Source organism: Tachypleus tridentatus, chromosome 8 (assembly GCF_004210375.1).
Source record: "Tachypleus tridentatus isolate NWPU-2018 chromosome 8, ASM421037v1, whole genome shotgun sequence".
NCBI lineage: Eukaryota > Metazoa > Arthropoda > Merostomata > Xiphosura > Limulidae > Tachypleus > Tachypleus tridentatus.
In genome coordinates, this window is record NC_134832.1 from 88,117,173 (window position 1) to 88,142,778 (window position 25,606).

General features: G+C 31.8%; 3 long non-coding RNA genes across 3 annotated transcripts in view; 1 reads left to right on the plus strand and 2 right to left on the minus strand.

Moving 5' to 3' along the window:
• Window positions 1-3,070, minus strand: part of LOC143222878 (uncharacterized) — a 40,373-nt gene extending 37,303 nt beyond the window's left edge. Inside the window, exon 1 of the long non-coding RNA XR_013012553.1 lies at window positions 2,819-3,070. This is a non-coding gene — a long non-coding RNA (uncharacterized LOC143222878). The remainder of the gene's footprint in view (window positions 1-2,818) is intronic.
• A 4,898-nt stretch (window positions 3,071-7,968) lies between these two features.
• On the minus strand, window positions 7,969-11,480 carry LOC143224213 (uncharacterized). Its single transcript, XR_013013274.1, has 2 exons — window positions 11,028-11,480; window positions 7,969-8,122 (listed from the first exon to the last, which is right to left on the minus strand). It is a non-coding gene; the product is annotated as an uncharacterized LOC143224213 (long non-coding RNA).
• Window positions 11,481-12,119: 639 nt separating this feature from the next.
• Window positions 12,120-24,728, plus strand: LOC143222877 (uncharacterized). Its single transcript, XR_013012552.1, has 3 exons — window positions 12,120-12,308; window positions 19,522-19,574; window positions 23,741-24,728. It is a non-coding gene; the product is annotated as an uncharacterized LOC143222877 (long non-coding RNA).
• The last annotated feature ends 878 nt before the right edge of the window (window positions 24,729-25,606 follow it).

The following is a 25,606-nucleotide window of genomic DNA, read 5'->3' on the forward strand; positions in this document are numbered from 1 at the left end:
GCCTTCCCTCTAGTCTTACACTGCTAAATTAGGGATGGCTAGCACAGATAGCCCTCGAGTAGCTTTGTGCGAAATTCCAAAACAAAAAAACAACAACAAAACAAATTCCTGTCTTCTATAGTTCTTAGTGGCTCAATCCATTTTCCCCAATATTCTTAATTAGAATTACACTCCTTCAAACAAGTAGATGAGTAGTGATACAGACTAAAATTACACTTCTTAAAACTAGTAGCTGAGTAGTGAGTGATACAGACTAGAATTACACTTCTTAAAACTAGTAGATGAGTAGTGAGTGATACAGACTAGAATTACACTTCTTAAAACTAGTAGATGAGTAGTGAGTGATACAGACTAAAATTACACTTCTTAAAACTAGTAGATGAGTAATGAGTGATACAGACTAGAATTACACTTCTTAAAACTAGTAGATGAGTAGTGAGTGATACAGACTAGAATTACACTCCTTAAAACTAGTAGATGAGTAGTGAGTGATACAGACTAGAATACACTTCTTAAAACTAGTAGCTGAGTAGTGAGTGATACAGACTAGAATTACACTTCTTAAAACTAGTAGATGAGTAGTGAGTAATACAGACTAGAGTTACACTTCTTAAAACTAGTAGCTGAGTAGTGAGTGATACAGACTAGAATTACACTTCTTAAAACTAGTAGATGAGTAGTGAGTGATACAGACTAAAATTACACTTCTTAAAACTAGTAGATGAGTAATGAGTGATACAGACTAGAATTACACTTCTTAAAACTAGTAGATGAGTAGTGAGTGATACAGACTAGAATTACACTCCTTAAAACTAGTAGATGAGTAGTGAGTGATACAGACTAGAATACACTTCTTAAAACTAGTAGCTGAGTAGTGAGTGATACAGACTAGAATTACACTTCTTAAAACTAGTAGATGAGTAGTGAGTAATACAGACTAGAGTTACACTTCTTAAAACTAGTAGCTGAGTAGTGAGTGATACAGACTAGAATTACACTTCTTAAAACTAGTAGATGAGTAATGAGTGATACAGACTAGAATTACACTCCTTAAAACTAGTAGATGAGTAATGAGTGATACAGACTAGAATTACACTTCTTAAAACTAGTAGCTGAGTAGTGAGTGATACAGACTAGAATTACACTTCTTAAAACTAGTAGATGAGTAATGAGTGATACAGACTAGAATTACACTTCTTAAAACTAGTAGATGAGTAGTGAGTGATACAGACTAGAATTACACTCCTTAAAACTAGTAGATGAGTAGTGAGTGATACAGACTAGAATACACTTCTTAAAACTAGTAGCTGAGTAGTGAGTGATACAGACTAGAATTACACTCCTTAAAACTAGTAGATGAGTAGTGAGTGATACAGACTAGAATACACTTCTTAAAACTAGTAGCTGAGTAGTGAGTGATACAGACTAGAATTACACTTCTTAAAACTAGTAGATGAGTAGTGAGTGATACAGACTAGAATTACACTTCTTAAAACTAGTAGAGGAGTAGTGAGTGATACAGACTAGAATACACTTCTTAAAACTAGTAGCTGAGTAGTGAGTGATACAGACTAGAATTACACTACTTAAAACTAGTAGATGAGTAATGAGTGATACAGACTAGAATTACACTCCTTAAAACTAGTAGATGAGTAATGAGTGATACAGACTAGAATTACACTTCTTAAAACTAGTAGATGAGTTGACTTATGACACGATGGTATGTATTCATATAGAATTGCATGAATACGTATTTAAATCTACAGGTACTTGACTTATGCGACGATTAAATGTATATGTGGTGGGAGTAACATACATGTACACGACTTGTGTCGCTTTTACAGGCATGGATTCTTATTGATCATGTTGTGTTTTGTTACGAAAGGGCAGGTAGACGACTTTTGCTATTAAATTTTGTGCTTGTAAGCTCTTACTTACCACAAATGGGTGCGACTTATTACAGGACTTTTTTTTCTGAATGGTTCTAGATATCTCAGTTGATAAATATTTCTTTGTTTTCTATCTTCTATTTCAGAATTCTTAATTTTCGATTTGAATACATCTTTATGATTTGAGTTTATGAATATTTTGCATTAGCAAACGTTTTGAGATGAAACTGCCAACAAAACGCTATATAATGCCAAAATATAGTCCTAATACATTCAGTTTCACCTCAACTTTGTATCAGCTGATTTGCATATTCAAATTCGTCTAGATTTAACGTGTGTATAATTCTCTGTATTCATAAATGATTATCAAAAATACTAGTTCTATACTAAATCATTTTTTTATTTCTCTGTCTATTTACATGTCCTTCGATGGCTCCTCAGTAGTGTCCGTCAATCGTTACAATTTTGAATTCGATTCCAGTTTTGGAAACAGAATAGAATGTCTGACGTGCAACTTGGTGTTAAGACAAACAAAGTAAAATTCATATTTTGACCGTGATTTGTCTAATTATTAAATTTCTCGCAGTTTAAAAGCAAAGGATTTATGGTTAACGTCCCTACATCGCGTGTTCTGCATTTTAGCACTGTGAATGTGGCATAGGAGTAACTGCCAAATCCTATTATTTGGACAGAAAAGTCCCTAGAATAGTTGGTATATGTTGTTGACTTCCTGCATTCCCGCAAGTCTATTAGTTCAAAATTACTGACAGCTGTACCAAAACAGTTCTTGTGCAATTTTGCACGAACATTCTTAATGCAATTAGATAAAAAATACACGTCTTTTTACATATGTGCATGTATATAGTTAAATCTTGGTAAGCAACCGAAAATATAACATCAAATGTATTAACAAACCCACAAACACTTACATTTTGTTCGATGAAACTGATGCACTATTACTTGGTTGTCGAATATTTCTGATTCAGTAAGATTTGTATTTATAACAAAGTTCTGTACATAAAGCCTCCTTGACTACTTAAAGAAGTCTGTACGTCACAACATCGTCAGCATTTATATTCAATCTCGCAAATTCATCATTATCCACGAAGTTTTATTGCATCATTTATAGGGCAGTATTCAAGATTCGTCCAGTCACGTTAACTCGACCAAGATATATGAACTTCATCATTGGAAGCGCCTTGCTAATATTCACATGTTTAGAGACAGAAAATAACACAGGTAAGATGTTATTATTAGTTTGACTATTATAAGTTTCTTTTGCATCTTAGAACTCAAAAAGTAGATTAAATGAAAAATAAAAATATTATTTTTAATACAGTTTTTTGCCTAATTGAAATCTGCACAATTTTATAATTAATTGAACGTTTGGAAAAGAATAAAGAAATGCTAAACTAAAAGGTTTTTTCATGTTTCAAATAATACGTTGTAAAATTGAAGGTTTTGTTTTACGTCAAAACCACATAAATACGGAGCTTGAGTAAGTTTCTAAACATTATATTTAATCTTAAATTACAAAGTGAGTTGAGTAGTTTAAAAAGAAAGAACTAAAATAGTTTAGGTTTTAATATGTACAACGTTTTCTAAAAATCTGATGTTACAAAACTGCTATTGTTTTATATTGTATTTAAAAAGGAACCAAGCATAAAAGTGTTTTCGTTTTTAAATGTTGTTATAAAACCGTTTTTGTTTTATATTTTTGAAAATAATCCACGCATAAAAGAGTTAGAATTCATATTATCATTTCCGTCAATAATATGAAACAATAATAGTTTTGTAACAATAAATTAAAAAACACGCATAATATAAAAGACTTATAATTCATATTATCAGTGGAAATTATTATATTCAAATATTTGTTCATACTAGTTTCGTGTTCATGGAATACTTGAAAAAATATTTTATCTCTTCAGAATTAGTACTTTTGGGCATTTGACATTTATTGTTAGATAAATTTCATTATTTAATTTTGTCCCCTGCTAGAACAGCGGTAAGTCTTCGATTTACAACGTTAAAATTAGGAGTTCGATTCCCCTCGGTGGACACAGCAGAGAGTGCGCTGTGGCTTTGCTACAAGAAAACACTCACATTCCTTGTTGTTTAAGAATAGCTAAACAGGTAATACCCGTGCAACACCAGAAAGTTTAAAATGAAACAATGATGACAAGCTGACATTTTAAAATAACTATTTCTGGGGTATTGTAACTGATAAACGCCAAATATCCGTGCAAGAATGTTTAGTCTCTATTAGGTTGGAGAATTTGGAAGCGTGAACTGTCCACCTAGTTCTATTTATATTTTTCTCTAAGAAAGACGTGCCACTTGCAAATCCAATTGAGTGTAATAAATGTAACGTTATTTCAATCAGGTAAAACATTAAAAAAACAAACATTGTGTATTTTCTCAAGCATCACTGAAAACAAAAATTCACTTTTATGCAGCTTATGTATATTATTTAATTTCTTTACAGTTGAAAGAATCTCAGCATTTTGGAGGAAATTATTAAAATATGTGAACATTAATACCATAGTATATTACAATTAGATATCTATATGCACCAATGAGTAATAGACATAATACGTGTGCGATCTGTGGCACAAAGCCTTTTTGTGTATAAAAAATGCATTACTTTTCCGTAATGTATCAGTAATGATGTTTTCAGTCTTGTTACATATAAATTTCTCTCTATCTTTCACCACCGTAGTATACTTCAATGCTTATAACATTAAAATTTTGTTCGATCCTTGTGTTGACACATCTCAGATAGCACACTGAGAATCTTTAGGAATAATCTATTCCACACTTTCATTGACGGATAGACTGAGCGAGTGAATCATTACGTTATCATTCTTCTGTTGACTCTTCCCATTTTTATTACGTAAATATTCGTAGCAAACACAAAATAAAATGTTAAAAGTATACATAATAATATCAATACATTTTTGTTTTATTTGTAGATATTTTGCTAAAAAGTTACAAATAATAAACATTATAAGGACGTAAAATATATTATGATTCTGAGGTCTTGTAAATCGACCTCCACACTTCATGATGCCAAAGTCTTTGATTTAACTTAGAGACTACGATTCTGAGGTCTTGTGGTTTGACCTGTAGTTTCCACTATGTTGAAGTATTGGGATTTATCTATATATTCTATGATTCTGGTGTCTTTAATTCAATTTTTATTTGAATACATTTACATTTATTTTTTACGTTACCAAAGAAATGAATAGTAGTACTTACATATTACACTGTGCTATCTGTGAGAAAAGATTTGTTGATGTTTCACTTTCTCAGTCGAGCTTTATGTGATTTTGAAGTATTTGTGGAGGTCAACACAGTCAAAACTACACTGGATTTCAAACATGTGAATGTAAGTTTTGTATAAGTCTTAAGCATTTGATATATACATACTTAAAACGTGGTAGCGGAAAACTTTGTGGCGGTAAAAGTATTTTCTGTTATCCACCTCTTAATGTCTTTTCTTTGTTTGCTTGTTTGTTTTTTTTAATTCGAAATAATTCGCTGACGTTGAACTGTTTGTAATGTTCGTTTGTTTTTGAATTTCACTCAAAGCTACACGAAGGCTATCTGCGCTAGCCGTCCCTAATTTAGCAGTGTAAGACTAGAGGGAAAGCAACTAGTCATTACCACCCACAGCCAACTCTTGGGCTACTCTTTTACCAACGAATAGTGGGACTGACCGTTACATTATTACGCCCCCACGGCTGAAAGGGCAAGCATGTTTGGTGTGACAGGGATTCGAATCCGAGATCCTCAGATTACGAGTTGCATGCCTTAACCACCTGGCCATGCTAGCCCTAGTCTTTTATTACTGTTTCATTTTATTCCTTCCTAAACTTTTAGGTTTTTATTCTAGTTACGCATTGTATTGCCGTTTTCGAGGTGATTTGGTGTCTTTCTCACCTTTTTTTTTACGGTGTTATTTGTATTTTTTTTCTCTTCGTATCCAATATACGCATAATTTTTTGGATTTTGGAGTCCTTCATAAAGTGTTAAGTTTTTGATTTACCATTTTCGATGTGATGTGGCATCTTCTTTATTATAGTTTTGAATTTTTCTCTGTTACTTTTGGGTTTATGGTACTATTTCCATTGTTTACCCTTCATGTCGAATTACAAAGTTTCTTGAGTTTTCGAACATTTAGTAAAGTTTAAAGTTTTTTAGTAGTTACGCATTGATTTGATGTTTTCGACGTGAATTATTGTCTTTTTCATTGATTTATTTTTTTTTTGTATGTTACTTATTATTTTATTGTGCTATTTGTATTTTCTTTCTCTTTGTATCGAATTATACGTTTTCTTCAATTTTGGAGACCCTCATATTGTTTTAGGTTTATGTGATTCTTATGTATTGTTCTTCTACTTTCTACGTAGTTATGGTTGTTTGTTTCTCTTACTTTTGGGTTTACATTATTATTAGCATTTTCGTTCCCTTCATATCGAATTTCACGTTTTCTTCAGGTTTTGGAAATCTTTCTATCCTAAAGTTTCACGTTTCTGTGGTTCTTAGGATTGTTTTTCTTATACTTTTGGTACGTTGTATCTGTTACTTTATGTTTTAAGGTCCTATTTGTATTTTCTTTCTCTTCGTATAGAATTAGGTGTTTTCTTTGGTGTTTATACTAAAGTTTTAGGTTTTTATTCTAGTTACGTATAGTATTACCGTTTTCGAGGTGATTTGGCGTCTTTCTGTTGAGAATCCACAAACGTATTTACGATAAAGGCTGTACACGGGATACAAGCAACAAGACGTAACGTAATCGAGTTAGATGTCCGTGTGCAGAAGCAATACAAATTTTTAATACACAAGCATCTTGCACAAGATAGCATTTAAATCACAGTATAATTAAAACAGCTGGAGAATGATATAGATATTCATGTTATTTTACACGAAGGCATACTGTATATTTCTTAACGATCAGAATATTATAACTGGCGTTTGGAAACCATAGTTCTCGTACAACAGGAAATAAGGAAAGCCCAAAGTGAGGTGCTTTGACATTGATAGCCTTATGGCGAAGCTATTTGCAAATGAAACTACGATACAGAGCTATTGTCAAGACACAGTTATCAGACAGAACATGACTGGACGTAAAGAGATGGACTGTAACGACGTAGTGAGGCTCCAAAATCGTTTTAATAGAATGTACTTAACTTGTAAACTCCCCGAGATTTACATGTTAAAACTCTTTGTGGAATTTTTGTTTGATTTAGAGAAACATTTAAATAAACATATATACATATGTTATTTATAAACCAAGTCTTTATAAAAGCGAGCCAATTAAAGTTTCAGTAAAGTATTTCATATCTAGCGACTGAAGACCTATAAACTGTTTCTGCAACTATCATTATTTATTATACAGCTTATGTTTCAATGTTAAGCTAACCATCCACTCTTCCAAAAAAAAGTATATAATTTAGTAGCTATTGTTTGTAATAAAGCATATATAATTCTTGCTTTTGATATACAACATATAGGTGTTTAAAAGGTATTATGACCATTGTATAGAACTACTGAAACCCAACAAGTTAAAGTATGATGCTAAGAATATTTCAGTGGTTCGAGGTTTATCTATAACAGCTCATCACCCCATTTTATTCTCTTGGATATGTTGTACAATTGATAATACTCATTCACCCTGATTTTGATTTTATTAACACTTGGGTGAACCGTCTACCCAGTTGAGAAGTACTGTTTTAGATGCACTTCTCGTTCTGTTAGTAATGAGTGAGAAATTTAATAACTTTGGTTTGCAGCTCTCTGTTTTTGAAGTTATTATGTTTTGTAGAAGTATGAACACGCGTATTGCTTTTATATATGTAATAGAAAACGTAATAGTGATTACGTTAGAAATAAGAGTAATGACGCCACTTCCTGCATCCGGGGAGTCATGAGTGTGAGTAAATGGAGTACATATAAATGTGTTTGAGCTTTAGGAATGGAAAAATAGTTTTAATACTGTTCTAACCTTTTGTATTATAGTATTGTATTCATAAGCTATGAATTAATTGCAAAATAACTTTTTCAAAACAAAGAATATATTTCTGTAGTAGTTGATTTTATTTAACAGTCGAAAACGAAGCTAACTGTAAAGTATGCTGTTCAGAGTCTTTCAGAGGTTCGAAGTTTATCTATATCAGTGCTTCTCAATCTTTTCCAATATCAGTCACCCTCTGTACATCATCCCAGTTCTAAAATAAAAGACAAAAAATCCTCAATATTGTTGATATTATGAATAAAATATTTGGAGACTTCATTAGTCTTTTAAATTGATGGACAAACAGTCAATCAAATTACGTATCGGTTACGAAATTTTATCAGAACTTAACCTGAGGCAACTTTTGGTTTTAATTTTAAAATATTTTCTCTTTATGTATAATCATCACTAGGTGTTTCATCTTGAGCATTGAATAAATTTGTTGTTGGATGAATTCCAGTTCTGGCTTTAATATTGAAATAATGATGACTACAATGTTAGTTTTAGTTTATCGTTCTAATTTTTGAGTTATTTTTAAAATCTGTGAAATGCACGTTTTCCAAAATAAATGACAAGAAGGTTTCTTTATTTAATACCATAAATTACATTAGCTTCGACTTTACACTTGTTGTCAAATTGTATACTCGAGTGAACCATTAGTTATCTTTTATTCCAATCACTAGGTGGATTCCTCAAACTATTATGTTTGTTAGTTATTTGTTGTTGATCGCATAGTTATACTATACGCTATCTATGCTCTTCCCACCACATGTATCACAAATTGGTTTTTAGCGTTATGAGTCATCAGTATTACCGTTTAGAAACTAGGTGGGTGTTATGTATAATTATAATTTGTCGGTAAAACATTTCATTCACGTACCAGTTGGACTTCTGTAGGATCCCCGAAATTTCGGTTCTATTTGAAATTGATGTTATTTAGCACAAAGCTACACAATAGGCTATCTGTGCTCCACTCAACACGGGTATTGAAACCCTGACATCCTGCTGTGCCGCTGGGACTCTGTAACAAATACTTTATTTCTTGCTTTTGAAATTCATATGTCATACTATGTCGTAGCTACAGAATGCATAATTTTTACGTGAGTTATGACAATGCAGAAGTTTTACTGACATCACGACAGTACAAATTGCAACGTCAAGCGTCCCTTTGTGACGACATTTTAGTGTATAATGACTGAATATCAAACGAATCTCTATTGCATAATAATGCAACTGGTCAAAACAGGTGAACCCTTTAGGTAGCCTTTTGCTCCATTTTGGGAAAATAGTGGTAACAAACAACTATCGGTATTGTTATATGTATGTAAGTGTTCTTAAAAATTCGCCTATGGATCAATGAAATAGTAACGATATGTAATATCGATAATCTAGTTGCTAACTAATTCTATGACAGAGTTACCCTAGGAGGGTTATGTTATTGTTTCAGTTTAAATACAATTTGCGCTTATCTTATCTAATGTTATTGTTTTATAGTTGTTGCATTGACATTGCATTTTATTTATTTTTCTTACTATAGAACAATACGATTAAAACGCTTTAAACACAAAAAGAAATATACATAAAATATGCAAAAGTTTCGCAGGCTTAGTGAATAAATTTCATATTCTACAATTAAATAATATTTTTAATGAATTTCTACGGGAATAAAATAAGAATAATTTAATTTTGAAAATACATAAAAATTCTCACTATTTACTGATCGGCTTAGAATTTTACTTCATATTTATACGTCTGTGATCTAAAATAGTGATTGGGTAAGAAAATATTAGCATAATATAATTAACATAATGAAATTGAATTACCAGTTGAATTGCTTTATTATTAACAAAGCATTTAAAACAAATAATTGGGAGAAATATTTAGGATCATACCTGATTGTTTTATATTCTTTGTTTGTTTTAAATACCAAATTATGTTGATAGAACTACCTATCAAACTGCGGGTAGAAATACACTTACCATTTTATTCTAATTAAAAAACACTTCTGAACTCATCCCAAGCGTTATCTTCACAGTGTTTAAAATTAAAACATACCTTTGTTTATATGTTGCAAAACGTAAAATGACACATAAATGCAATTAAAATTTATAGGATTTTTTGGTAACAATATTTTCAGGAAAAATCAAACAGAATTTAATAAATCATTTAATGCCATAAGAAATTTGAAACATCTTATTTTCAAACATTTTTTTATTCAGACAAAAACTCAGTTTTGTTTAAAGCACAAAAGGTTAAAAACAATACCATTGAAACGAGATGGTTATAAACCTGCTACACGTTTAGACACAACTTAAGTGTCTTCCGACGAAACATTTTAAACACGTCTTTTATACTTAGTTAATAGCAAGTTGCTAAGTATATCGTAAAGTTCCAAGACATGCATTAATATTGCTCTGTTCTTAGAAGTTTTTAACTAATAGAGAGCATTGAGAATTAAGGGTAAAATAAAGTTGTTTTTTATGCATTATGTTTCATGGTTTTCTATAAAACGTAGTTGAAATGTAGAGTCCCTTACAAAACAATATAACCAATATGCGAAACTTTAGTATTTATTACATGAAAATGTTATCAAAGTCGCTTCACTATAAACAGTTACCGTAAACTAATAGGAAAGGTGATTGTTTTCATTTATGTTGAGATTTTCAGTGCCCTTTCTTTAGAATTCAATATTTATAGCGAGTTCTTTATATATTGTCAAGGTTTGTGTATATAGCCCGGGATAATTTTATAGTTGGTGTCTGTGACTTGATGGCGATAAATTCCAACAATAAATGGACAACACACAATTCACTTGTTTAAAAATAATATATTCAAAACAAGTCAAACATGCGTACAAAAATTTTTACACTACAGGAATATCACAGTTGTATCTAAAAATTTAAATAATTCTCTCCTTACTTCTATTATCACAATATAATTAGTGGTAAGTTTACATACGTTACCCCATGGATTACTACGGTTGTATACAGAACTTTAAATAATTCTATTTTATGTCGAAAGTTCACACAATGTAATTCAGTTACCCGAGAATCCAACTGACAATAATTATTTTTCTCTTCTCTGTTTCAGACTGCACAATATACAAAAGATTCACTTACGTTACCCTGTCGGTTATCACAGTTGAATCCAGAACTTTAATTAATTGTCCCCTCTTTTGTCAAGCTCACACAGGTAACTCAAAGTGTTTTAGAACACTCTTTAATAAGACAAATTATTATCCTTATCTCTGTTAAACTCACTTTAAGTACTGACCCGTTACGGCTAAACTAAAAATTACGTAATCTAACTTCACTTTCACTAGCTTAACGTTTTCTGACTTAACTTACTAGCGCTCACTTGATCGCTAATGTTTATATATATATCTATATAATGTTCAACTGAGGCTTAGAATTTTATACAAACTACGAAACGCTACGCTCTAACAATGCTTACTTTAGGCAACAAGAAATTCAGAAGGTTCGAGTAATTTAACGTCAATGTACAACAATTGAATTATGTACACAACACAACGTACGACTCTTATCGAGTTACCAAACGAAACGTGTTGTAACTACGCGCAACTCTTTTTATGCAAATTAAATAATTGTCAAATATTAAATCACTAAATAATAACTCTTACATTAAACAGCCTTGTATACCCAATATGTATTTTATTGTCTTTACTTATCGCAACTGCAAAATATATTTATCAAGAAGAAACATGAAGGGAAGAAAACTAGCGTGCCAATTCACTTATTTGCGTAATAAATTCATTCTCAAATAAAAAAATTGTCTAAAGCATCCTTTATCATTAAAATGAATTGTTTGATCCCTCGAAATGTTCAGTGAGAAAATAAATAGCAAAACGGAAGTAGTGACGTTACGTGTGTTTTCACAGCTCTTGAGTAAACGTACGTAAATGTATGTGAGATAAAGCGGAGATAGGACAAGCATAGTAAGATAATTTTACCTACTCTGTTAAAAACCAGAATTACTAAATACTAATAATAAAGTCTCATCTTGTGGCTTATCTCTTACAATTTAAGTAAATAAATCTAAAACTGTTGTCCAATTAAGTGTACAGCTATAATACAAGAATCGCAACAGCACATGACGATAAAAATGTGACACATCACAACCTTTGATCGACTAAGTAATAATACTGTACATCAACGAATTTGTAACACTTGAATTATTTCAACAATGATAATAGAAGGAAGTGCTCATGCTGATGAAATGCTTCCTTTTCACGTTCAAAATACATGATAACTTAGCTTTTATGGTAGTATTGGTACAGTGATTCGACACTATAAAACGAACGATAGTTTTAGTAAGAACACAGACTACTGTACGGAAAGCCGTGTTGATGTTGTTCGCAGAAAATATTTGGTGTTTTATAGGTAAGAAAGATTTTTGTAATAACTAATTTTTAATATAATGTCGCATATAAATACTTTTTTTTTTTCAAAAATGTGATTTCAGTATTTCTAAAGGATATACATAGGTGGTGTAGGTAGATAAACGAGGTTTATTTATGTGATTAAAACTCTAAAGAAAAGTCCCTTGTTGATTCAACAGTAACAATGAGGACATGTAATGCTAAATCTCAGTGTATTTGAGAAGCTGTGTTCATTGTTGCAGCAAGTTGAGCGACTATAACAACCTGAAAAATATAATCTATTCACAATAATGAATGTACACCACGTTTTTAACTTAGTAAAAACCTCCTAGGCACCATTTATACTTTTCTTCAAAGTTCTTTATTTTTACTTTGATGAAAAAACACGTATTGTTATGCTGAAAAACTACCTCTACACAAGGAACATAGAACCCTTTCCTTAAATAAGAGGTTCTTGTGTTACGCGCATTTATTTCACTTCCAGTAGAAAACAATACATTCTTGTCCCTTAGCACTTTCTGGCAGATTTAAACTGCCAAGTCTCTTATCGTTTACTATATTTTTTGTTTAATTAACAGTTAATTTTTGGGTAACCATTTCTTCCTTCAGTGAACCATATTTGCACGTAAGGGATTATTTCAAAATATCGCCCAAAATATCAGCGGTAAGTTTAGGGACTTTCAAGGCTTAAATAGGGGGTTCGCAGATAGTAAGTCTTTTGCGTTGTTATGTGCTAAAACAAACAACCAATTTGAAGGTATTTTGACATGCTTTCTTCTTTCATAAAATATGTTCAACTCTTTTAGCACGTCAATATTCATAAGAGAGCGTCATCTTGTGCAGCATTTTCCACAGGTTACAATTCAAAATAAAAGTATGTGTATTTTTATTCAGTAAACCAAATGTATTTTGCACTAAAGCTATTTATTCTGTCGCGACTGGTTATCAATTTTTACAAATGTGTTCTGATCCAGAAAGGATTGAAAGTCACTGCTCTACTATAGATATGTATAATTCGCTAACTAAGGCATCGAAAAACTAGGGTGTTCCCAAACAGCTAATTGCTTTTGAGCTTCACTAATGAAGTTGGCATGCTTTTTGTTTAACCAATACAGTGTGATTCATGTCAATGTAACTTTATATTTCGGTCACCATCATCATTGTGATACATAGAGTTTGCATGTAATTCTATTTTTACTAGTTACCGAAACAAATTTTAAACGTGATTTTGTTGAATAGTTAAAGCTGGTTATCAACGGGTCATGTGATCGAAATTCAGCTATGAACGTGATTGCCTTAAGAGTCGTTGGGGCGTTATAATGTGTAAGTTAATCTTGAGAAATAATTGCTCAATACCTAGTGGTTGATATTACCAGGCGGTTACATTTTCTTTGGTATTTCAAAATTAGGAACTATGGCAGATATGCTGAATAAGAAAGGACATAACTGTATTGAATAAAAAACCACGTTCAAAATACACTGTTTGATGTATTTATATTTGTCAGAGATGGAAAAATCAAACAAGTAGTGCCATAAACTCATCCTTTTGTACAATATAATTATTTCATTCATAACGATGAAAAAGCGAAATCAATAAAATGGGGGGGGGGGCTATTGTTCTTTTCTCTACCTCTGTTATATTTTGGGGAATATAAGCCAAGTGAACCGTTTAGAAACTGTTTCGGACATACAAAGACAATCATATTCCAGTTAAATCTAACAAAATAATAAAATAATTAGAAAAAAGCGACCAAAAAATAGGACCAAAGCTAATAAAATAGAACTTAAATTGTACTGTATAAGTGCTTTGTTGTAGCAACTGAATATTAGCAGTCACAGTTTTGTACTGTAACTGAATGATATACATATAAGATTATTCATGCTGTTGCATACCTACTTCTCAGAACAAAGGTTAAAGAGAGGGTTGAGAACGTTATATTAAAATGATTTTGGGGCTTCACTATTTTGCTAAAGTCTATTTCGTTATGTTCTGCTGCAGTTTATATTATTAATATGCATTTTGACATTAGCCCTGCAACGTAGTTTCTATTGCTAAAAGATTCATCGTTATAGGCGCACTATTTTTTCCATAGTCCATCTAGTCTATGAGAACAACGGTTTCTCAGCACCTGTTTTTAACAGTTCAGTTGCACAGGAGTCAATAGGCGTTTTGTTCAGCGGCTTGGTTAGTATGTTGTCGTATGGAATAATATGAATATTAATTTAATTCTCTAGCTCCCTAAGGTACTTAGGGCCTGGCATGGCCTAGCGCGTAAGGCGTGCGACTCGTAATTCACGGGTTCGCGCCCGCGTCGCGCCAAACGTGCTCGCCCTCCCAGCCGTGGTGGCGTTATAATGTGACAGTCAATCCCACTATTCGTTGGTAAAAGAGTAGCCCAAGAGTTGGCGGTGGGTGGTAATGACTAGCTGCCTTCCCTCTAGTCTTACACTGCTAAATTAGGGACGGCTCGGTGCAGTGGGCTAACAACTTCTCACTTAAATACTTGTTGAAGAATCCGCAAACGATTGCGGCTCTATGTTCCTAGATGGAATCTAATGGTTATAACTAACTAAGGTACTTAATGGTTGAGCAAATTATATAACTCCATACTCTACTGGTATTGTTTCTGTACAAAGTGTCCGAAACATTAGTTTGAATATAAAAAGAGCTCTCCTTGACCTTTGCATCCATACTACCTCTCTTTATTTTGCTCCTGGCACAGCATCTAGCGATGATCATGAATCCCTTTTAAGCATGTTTTGCGACATACCACCTATAACACTTGTTTTTTTACACACTGACAAATAGAAACTGGCACAAAACTTGTTACAGTTACAAAGATATACATAGGTTTATAGAGATACATACATAGGTTGCATGTATCTCCCTTTTTCTCCAAATAGATGTCGATCCATACTTTGGGCAGCTCGTTATTTCTTGAATGAATTAATGAATAAAAACAACAAAACAACCTGCAGTATCCTTATGATTGCCAAATGAAACACATAAAAGATCTGAGTTGGAGTTTGTATTGTGGCAAATCCTTTCAATCCAAACTATTCCTAAACCTAAACTTACTTCCTATTTAGATACAGTTTAAAAGAAGTTTTAGTGTGAAGAACAGAGAGACATCTTGAAAGGTTCAACCAACGAGCGTCATGCACCTATTTGAAAAACTGCCAGCACAGGTGTTTCTTTTGTATAAACTTGTTTGTTTGTACGCAGTTAAGTATAGAACTACAGAGTGGGCTATCTGTGATGTTCCCACCATGGCTTTTGATGCCCGGTTTTTAGCGTTATAATATTTAAGAATTACCGTTGAGCTGCTGGGAAGCCTTTAGGCATGAATATTTCAAGATATTTTGATATAGTTAAAAAAGATAAAAGAATAAAAAATTCTAAATTAAACTTTCTAAGGGTGAAAAGATGTTTACTCAGTAGAGTAATATTATCACGTGCTGCAGTATTTTTTCATTATTTATTGGTTTGACTTAAAGTTATATGACTTTATTTATCTGATCACGAATTCTAAATATTATTTTAACACTTCTTTGTTTTTAAATACAAACTTGCATATTCGCTTAGCTTTTCTGTAACCATAGAACTCCAAATGTTGGCGTCATATTGTAATACGCCAGGCTTATTTAAAAACTTGAACTGATATTTTACATTTTTAAAACCTTAATTTTTAAGTTATCTCATGTTACCAGTTCTTTTAAAATATGATACCTGTTTAACTCTGCTTAGATTGGGTTCAGAACACAATTTTGGCTTAAATTTAATTACAGTTTTAGTGCTTTAAAAGAAATAATTTAGCTAATTAAATTTTTTGAGTAAAATATACATTTAACACTATTTTGAATAAATTATATTTGTCCTAGTGATAAAAACCACATAACTTAACTAATATCTTCTCATTTATACTCATATTTATATCAAGTATATTTCTTACCTTTACGTCAAATATTTTTATGTTATTCATGTACAACAATTATCACGTTCAATATAAGAACGTAAAGACCTCCAATTTTCTAAAATGACAAGATAGAATTAGACAATAAAACAGTTCGATAACTGATGAGGTTTTACAAGTGAAATAGTTATAATATTCCATGTAAAAATCTCTAATGATCTCGAATTTGCTAGAGAAATATGATTAAACATTAATTAATACTACTGTGTGTTTGAAAACTTAACCAAACTAAGTGACAGATTGTTTAATTAGCAGAAAACAAAATTTTCTTAGTTATAATGACTTTAAGAAATGATTTGTTCTCTTAAGATGTTATAGTTTACAATAATTTAATAGCTATTCATCGTATTTAAACAAACGATTTTAAGATATTTGGTTGTTGTTTTGTTGTAATAAATATTAGTCGTTAACAAAGTAATTACTGTAGTTTAACCCTTTTGACACTGATCCATAGCTAATATTAGGTCATTTTAGACAATAACCATAAAGTCAATACTAGCTAACAGCACACTACTCCATCTCAGTGCAGGCCAGGAATCAGGTTTTCTGTGTATATGCTGTTCTAGGATTTTGAAATAATACCAACTAGAAGTCTATAATACTTAAATTTTTGAATACTTTTTATATAAGATGTGATTTTTTTAATCTGGCTGCTGCCAAGAAAGAACTGAAGTACAGCTGGTGGTTTTCTTTTAACTCTGTAATTAGAAATATGTAAAAACATTCGACTTACATATTTTCTCTCGATGTTTTACTATAGAATCTAATGAAAAGGTCTTCAATATTGAAATAAGCAACGCTCAAAAATTTAAAATTCGTTGTTGTTCATGATTACATGGTGAATGTTGTTTATACACAAGCGATGAAAAAACAAGCCTGTTAATCTACATGTGTTAAACAAACCGTGCGTGTAACATCAACATATACTAGTAATTAGGCTATAATATCGTGCATATTTATTTTTCTGAGTTATATAAAACAAGATCATAGGAGTTGTCAACTTTAACAAAGGCGTGAAGAATCATTTCCATTTTACATTATAGTAAAGTCCTCATAATGATTAATGTATTTCTGTCACCTGTACTTATAACTATTATTTATATCTAGAGAAACCTCAAGATATTAAGTTACTGACACTGCGAGGGTTATATGTGTATTATACTAGGTATAATTGTTTGTTCCTGTTAGGTGTGAAATGTTCTTACGCCAATAATTCGAGGTATTTTAACCAGCCTAAATTTCGGTTAAAAAATTGGGCTGTGGGTTTTTCTTGCACCGAAAAGGTTTTGGCGCGTGCTTATTGATGACGCAAGTCTCCTGCCATGACGGAAGTAATTAAATGGATTTTAGAAAACATGTATTTTAATGTCTGTTAATAACATTTTCTATAATCAAATAGATGAATTATACTTAATACACTATATTTGTGTTATTCGTATATAGCATGGGTTTTCATCAACGTACTTTTTTCTTTTGCTTTATAACTGCAGTATTTTATTTCTTCTCTGCATTCGCTTTTTATTAAAATATCTCAATCAACCTTCATAAAAAACTTCTCTACACATATTTTATTGAAACACCAAATTAAATGTATCAATAGAACGCTCATGAAAACAACTCCAGATTAAATGCCATTGATTGTCGGATATTTAAATAACAGAGTAAGTGCCAAAAAAAAAGTTATTAAGGTAAACAACAAAATATGCGCAGATAAATATCGTTCTGCAAAATAATCTGTCGTACAAGCGGTCCTACAAACAAGCACAGAGAGTTGCTTGAAATGAAATAAAGTCAATCTATCCTTTGACTACACAGAGTTACTTCTGTTTTAATGGCACAAGCGGATGAGAATAGTGACATATTCTTCCTAGCTGAGATATCAGTTTATAGTAGGTTAAACCCTAGATGCCAGTTGACACCCCTTATACAGGCGTGTTGATTGAAACAACTGGGGCAAAATAATTTACTCAATGAGACAACTACACGTCACGAATAAGTCTTGAACCAGCAGACTTCCAACCATGTTAACAACATAACCTTATAGGACAATTACTACAAAGTAGCCTCGTCATAAAATATGTAAACTGCATTTATGGCTAGAGAAATGAAGCTGAAGGTTACCAACCATTTATAGTAACATCTAAAACTTTAAAGGAAAAACATGTTATCGTTTGCTTCCTCACTTCAGCAAGACTTTTTTTACCTTAATCTCGTTTTTGTGACAACTAGAAACTATAAGTGTTTTTCTGACTCATTTCAAGAAAGAAATATTTATTACTGATAATTATATATTTAAAAGATAAAATAAATACAAAAGAAAGCTTGCTCAGAGGTTGAGTTACTTGTTGTAAGGAAGATTAATAGATACTCAGTTCACTATGAGAAATATTGTCGTTAAAATTGACACGTGTTATGCACTAAACATTATGCTAATACGATTTGGCGGTAAAAGAAAGTATAAGGAAAACAAACAAAAAATTCGGTCGCATCTAAGATTAGTTCAAGTCACACAACATGTTAGACGGTTCTCAACATTTTGTCCTCCATTGGAACAGCAGTAGCTCTATAGATTTGTAATAGTAAAATTCGACTTCCCAGGTTGATGCAGCAATGTGATTTTGCTATAACAGAAAAACAAACTCAACATATTTATCCTTATGCCTGCACCTATTCACGAACAAATAACAATCTTGGAAATTTCCCCACTCTGAGAAGTCTATCTGCAAAATCAACAACAAAAAACACCTATAAAAACACACTGACACAAATAAATGTAAGTAGTTTAATGCCATTTCTAAATTAATAGTGATTTTTATTTAATCCAGCCTAATAACAATTGTTTTAAAGAAATATGACATGAAAACTCGAACTTTACCCTCATGGATCCCATTTTGAATGGCTAATGATTCATGGGATACTAGGTGTAAATGTTCACCATCATGGTGTTCAGGCTACAATCTATAAAGTAAGCGTTGCTTTACATCCCGCCTACAAAATTACGTCATATGAGAAGCAAGTGTATAATTATATATAGTTCGAGGAAATCCCAATTTCTCTTTTAACACCTTCTCGTCGAACAAATTGTATAAGTAACCCACATAACGAAATATTTCCGTGTAATGTTTGAAGCCACTGCTATATAAATGCGATAAATCTTTTAGAAAGCATTCTTGAGCAGAAGCACATTTTTACACCATTCTCAAAAGTTTTATACTTAATTAGTTTTGCTGTTTTTACTAGATCAAAAGGAAGTGAATAATCTCTTCTGAGCTGTTTCCTGGACATCTACTGTGGTGAGTGTTTCTTTAAATAAATCATTATAAATTGTAACTAAATACTTAATTTAAAAGATAATATAGATATTAATAGTGCTGATGTTACAGAAACTGGAACACGTTGTAATACTTACGAAAATAACGTTAATGGATATATTTTTCACTGGGTCTTGATGTTAAATAAAGTTGGAGTTAACTGATTTAGAGCTACTTTTCACAAAGACAATGCCTTACCAGTGCCACAGCTGTCTGCGGACTTACATAGCTACAAATCAGATTTCGATACCCGTGATAGGTAGAGCACAAATAGCCCATTGAGTAGCTTTGTACTTAACTTCAAACACAAGAACACGAGTGAATTATATTCAAAACTTATGCGTCCAAACAGAGCAAATCTTCGAAGAAATATCGACAAAACTATACCTTGTCCGTAAAAACTACCGTGTAAATGAAAAAATGTTAGTAAAAAAAGTTAATTTGGTAATAGTGGGACAATATTATTGTCTGTACAAAACTTAAACGTCAAAACTATGTGAACCAATCTAAAATAAAAATAATTTAAAAAGAAAGAATTTCATTACTTTCAGCATCTTTGTTCTGTCAGTTAAAATGTTAAATATTTGTTGAAAAAGGGTTGCCAATATTTTTTTAGAAACGTTTTATGAGAATGAAAGGTTGTTAATTGATATTTTAATAAAGTCAGTTATTAATTATTATTATAAATTAATTTTAGTAATTAAAAAAGAGTTTATAAATGTTAGTTTAAACGAATTAGTCCACCCTTTTAAAACCCTCAGATAATTGTAAGTTGCGTAGGATGTAAGAAGTAAATAAATGTTAGTATAAAGAACAATTCTATAACTGGAGGTCTTTAGTGAGAACTTAAGGAATTAACTCTATCCAAACTCTCTGTCTGCTGTTTAAGAATGTTTCATTGGATAAACTAATAGCTCATAATGTATTGCATCAATATTCTGAATGGGCATCTGGTGATATCTACCAAAATAAATAAAGAATACATTAGAACTAGAAAGAATTCAAATTCACGATTCTGCTTAAAGCAGACAAATGTACATCTATTAACTGGTACATCAGTTCTCATTTATTAAATCATTAAGGCACATTTTAAACATGTATCTTGTTAGAAGTAAGAACCAAGACTGGATTGGATTAGAATTTCCACTTATGTGTGCCTATCAGTTTATTTCTTTTACTTCACTCCTGTAATGCTGGAATGTTTCTAAGGAAGAAAGAGCTGAGATTGGTAAAATTTGTGCATAACATTGAAAAGTAGGTGACACCTAACTGTTCTATATATTTTTTCTGGGTGGAACATATGAGGCGTAATAAACAACTGCATAAAAAACAAACGTATTAGTATTTTTAAATCTCTGTGCTAATTTTATCTTTTAAAAATGAATTACTAGTAATCGCTATAAGGCTATTCATTTAACTCATTTGGTAACGCCTTTATCTAGTAGTTCATATTCCAAGTGAGGATAAAGTACCAGATATTACCAAGGTACGTGACATATACGTTAGTTTAAGGTTTCCATCGATGTATGGTTTCTCATCTGTGTTCGCATTATGTGCTTCATGAGATTTATGAGTTTTGAAGGTTTCTTCTCCATAATAATGTTTCCTTTCTTATCACAACGTGTGATTTTCTGACAGAATTTTCGTCTACATTAATCTAGTTGGAAGCCGCCCTACATGTAAGGCGTTGCCAAAGTTTGAACTAACCTTTAAATAACACAGGATATACGTTGAATATCTAGCATCATTTTTGTAGAAAGCACTTAAGTTTTAATAATAACTGAAAAACATAATGCGAATTAATTATTCTCAGTATTTACTCTATACATGTCTACTTTCAAAATAATTTCTTATTCCAACGGCTCGAAACACTTAAGGAACAAACATGTTAATATTATTTGCAACAATGTTTGTTAGTATCATATTTAAACATCTTTTCTATAATAGTTTTTTCGTAAGTTTTTCGAAATGGAAATTTAGCACTTATCTCATAACTACTTAAAACATATTACGATTTTTTTGCACATAATACTGTTTCATGTTTTTATTTCTTTGTATTTTACCATACCAGTATATTTATATGTCTACAACAAATGAAAAAAATTCCGTGCAAAAATAAAATTGGCGTAAAGATGAGATAAAATACAAACAACATAGAAACGATTTTTTTTTATTTCCTCTTGAACGGTTGACAACAAAGTCATGAAACCTTGGTTAGGTATTTTGACCTAGAAACAGTTGCTAGGTTATACAAAGCATATAATTAACCTAGAAACAGTTGTTAGGATATAGAGACCGTATAATGAACCTAGAAATAGTTACTAGGATATAAAGATCGTATGCTTGATAGAGTACTGATCTTTGTTCCTTTCGTCACAGAATCGCAACATCTCGGAAATCAAAGTAAGTTGTAGTTTCATATTATTCGGACTATGTCTGACAAAGGAATTAGTGAGACAACTTAGGTAATTATGTGTATGTCAAACACTTGGTTGTTAAAACCTGATAAGTGTATGTGTTTTCTAAAGAGAAAAACACCAGCTACTTAGAGTTAACTATTAAGTACTTGCAAAAGGCAAGCTTCGAAATTTCAAAAGCATATATAAATATGTATCATTTAAACGGTTGAATCTGTTATGGATAACAAGTAAGTGTATATCTCTTTGTCTGTAGGCCCGGCATGGCCAAGTGTGTTAAGGCGTGCGACTCGTAATCTGTTTGGCCTTTCAGCCGTGGGGGCGTTATAATGTGACGGTCAATCCCACTATTCGCTGGTAAAAGAGTAGCCCAAGAGTTGGCGGTGGGTGGTGATGACTAGCTGCCTTCCCTCTTGTCTTACACTGCTAAATTAGGGACGGCTAGCACAGATAGCCCTCGAGTAGCTTTTTGCGAAATTCCAAAAAACAAACAAACTCTTTGTCTGTACTGTTTTACGTTGGGAAACAGTAAGCCTGCGAGAATGAAGTGTCTAATTAATAATTTACTTGCAGGGAACAGACATGTTTAAGCTTCCTTTCTCTATCTATGTCTTCCGGTGGGTCAGTGGTAAGTTAACAGACTTACAACAGTAAAATCCGAAGTTCAATTCCCCGCGAATAAAGCATGCAGATAGGACTGAAAAACAACCTATATCAATATTTATATACTCTGAAAGAAGTAGCTAGTTCTAAAATGTTCATCTGGGTTGATTAAGTTGTTTATAAGTATATAGGGCTGTCATAGCACGCCTGCGTTCATTCGCCTTTGCTTTACCAATATCTAATTACGCTAGAATTTCTCGGGGGGCCCACACTAGTACAGCGGTATGTCTACGAATTTACAACGCTAAAATCAGGGGTTCATTTCACCTCGGTGGGCTCAGCAGATAGCCCAATGTGGCTTTGCTATAAGAAAAACACACACTTTATCGGGCTATGGCAGTTTTACGTTTTATATTCCAACTCTTCCTCCTTCGTGCTAGATTTGGACAATTTTAGTTTGTTTTGTACTTCACTCGAAGCTATACGCAGGCTATCTGCGCTGTCCGTCTCTAATTAACAGTGATACTCTTTCACAAACGAATAATGAGATTGATCGTAAACACCATAACTCTCTTACGGTGATTCTCAAATTGCGAGTCGAGCTTCCTAATCACCAGATAATGCCAGACCCGAGTTGGTAAAGAAAGAAGCATAAGACACCCAAAGATTATACTTGTTTTCTTTCAGAGAAAGTATTATTATAGCTCAGGTTCAAGAACTGAGTTGACTCAAGTAACAAAAAAACACCAACTGACACGTAGTGTCACCTGAACTCACTTAGCCGAAATAAAGAACACCATGTTATTGTTTACAAAAAGAGAGAGAGAGAGATTTATATATAAATACATACTAAATATTGTCAGTTTTACAACATTATTATATATGAACTAAACTTTACAAGGTTTGATAATTGTGTTAGCGTCTGGTTCAAACACTATATCTTGGTGACCGATAGCTTATTTGTATTATCAGTTGGAAGTCGTCAGTTTTCATTTTTTTAATTAGTTATTATTTTTAACCAGTTGTATATTTATTTTTAACATAAAATCATATAAAGTGATCAATACAAATAGTTCATGTTCTTACTTGTGTGTATTGTATGTAAGATTATTTTATTCTATTTCAAAGATACCCAAAATGAGGATCCCGACAATTTGTCTACTGTGTCTTTTGATATTAATGTTAACTCTGTCGATATCTGAAACTCGGCCTAGTTTAGATACAATGGATTATACTTATAAAGAAATCACTGCTACGAAACCCTACAATCACCGTGGAAGTACGTGTACTAAAGGAAGTGACTACCGCGACTTCTGTGAGCGGTGTGCCAAAACTGTTGACAACCCTAAAGTATATATTCAGTGTTGCGATGGAAAAAAGGATGTTTATGATTGGTGTAACAAGTTTCTGGACTACAAATTAAACGTGAAGTAAACATTATGTTTTTTTTTTATATAAACATACATTGACAAAATAATCAATTGTGAGAAAATCTACAGATATCTGGTTTAACCAGTTATTTTTATTAAATAGCCAAAATAGTTTCAAAATGTTTCTTTGAAACTTGTCCCATTCGTATCCCTTTATTGTAAAAATACGAAGTCTTAACTTTAGTGTTATATTTTCACAACGTCTTAATTCACAATGTACTTAGTTATTTATTGTATTTATTTATTTATTGTATTTATTTATATTAACATGCATTATATATAGGTATTGAATAAAATGGATATTATATTTCAATATATTTAATTACAGTAACTTTGAACCACTTTTAAAGCTCCAGAGAAATAGTTTATTTGCAAAAAAGCACAGGTTAACACCTTGATACACGAAACAGTCCATATAAACTTGTTCTTAAAGGTGTAATAACTTCGGGTTTACTGATGCTCTTATAGATATAGGTAGACAAACGGCCGAAAGGCAGAGAATATGATTGTAACTTTGACTGAATTTCTAATTTTAAATACCAGACACAATGTAAAACAAAGTGAAAATGAATATTTAATGCAGAAGTACTGGTATTGCCGATTTTGTTAAACACAACACAGCACTGTTCTCTTAATGGAAAGAGCTCTTTATTCCGGAAAGGCTAAATAAAACTGAAAGAATACAATGACTACGTGTACAATATCGTCTCTCTGGGGTTGGATACAATGGGAATCAGAGTAAAATAAATATTTATTTATCATACAAGAAAATCAAACTGATTAACTCAGGAAACAATGCACTGTGCTTATGGATAAGAATAAGAAAAACAATATGTAAATTTTCTATTTATTCTGGTGAAAAATCTAAAGATATTCTAACCTAGACAAAGAGAAACAATCATTGTATTTAAAAAAAAAGAATCAACTCCCCCAAAAGCACGTGCATGACTTACAACACTGTTCATCCGATAAGTGAGAGTGACTTTACTTATACACAGCAATGTTACTGAAACTGCAGATACATGCTCACAACTGGTTCAATGTTTTACGTGAAAAAAAATCTCAAAAGATGTCTATTTGAGACATACGATTCAAAAGAACCTAATTTCCTACATTTGAAAGCTAACACATGCTTCAAAATTGTGTAAGTCCCAGCTTTTTGGTTATTTCATGCTACACTAATTTTTTATATTTTCAACGAACTAGAGGTAAAAAAAACATGATAATTTCTCAAATACCATATCCTATTTTCCTTGTCCTATAGTCAACATTAGTTTTAAAGTTTAAAATTAAATGTGTAAAATAATAAAAGTAAACGAACCAGATACAGTGCTGTAGTACATTTTTTGTGCCCGTAAAAACCTTTAAACTGACAACACAAACCGGAAGAGCACAGTGATACACTGTTACACTGTATTTTTATTTGATGCATGATGTAATAGATGAGTACAAGGTAACAGCTACGAAGGTAAAAATTTTTAATGATAATAGTTAATTCAATTTACAATATAAAATGTAATTTCATGATGTAAGATTACCTTTCAAAGGTTTGTTTTGTGTTTAG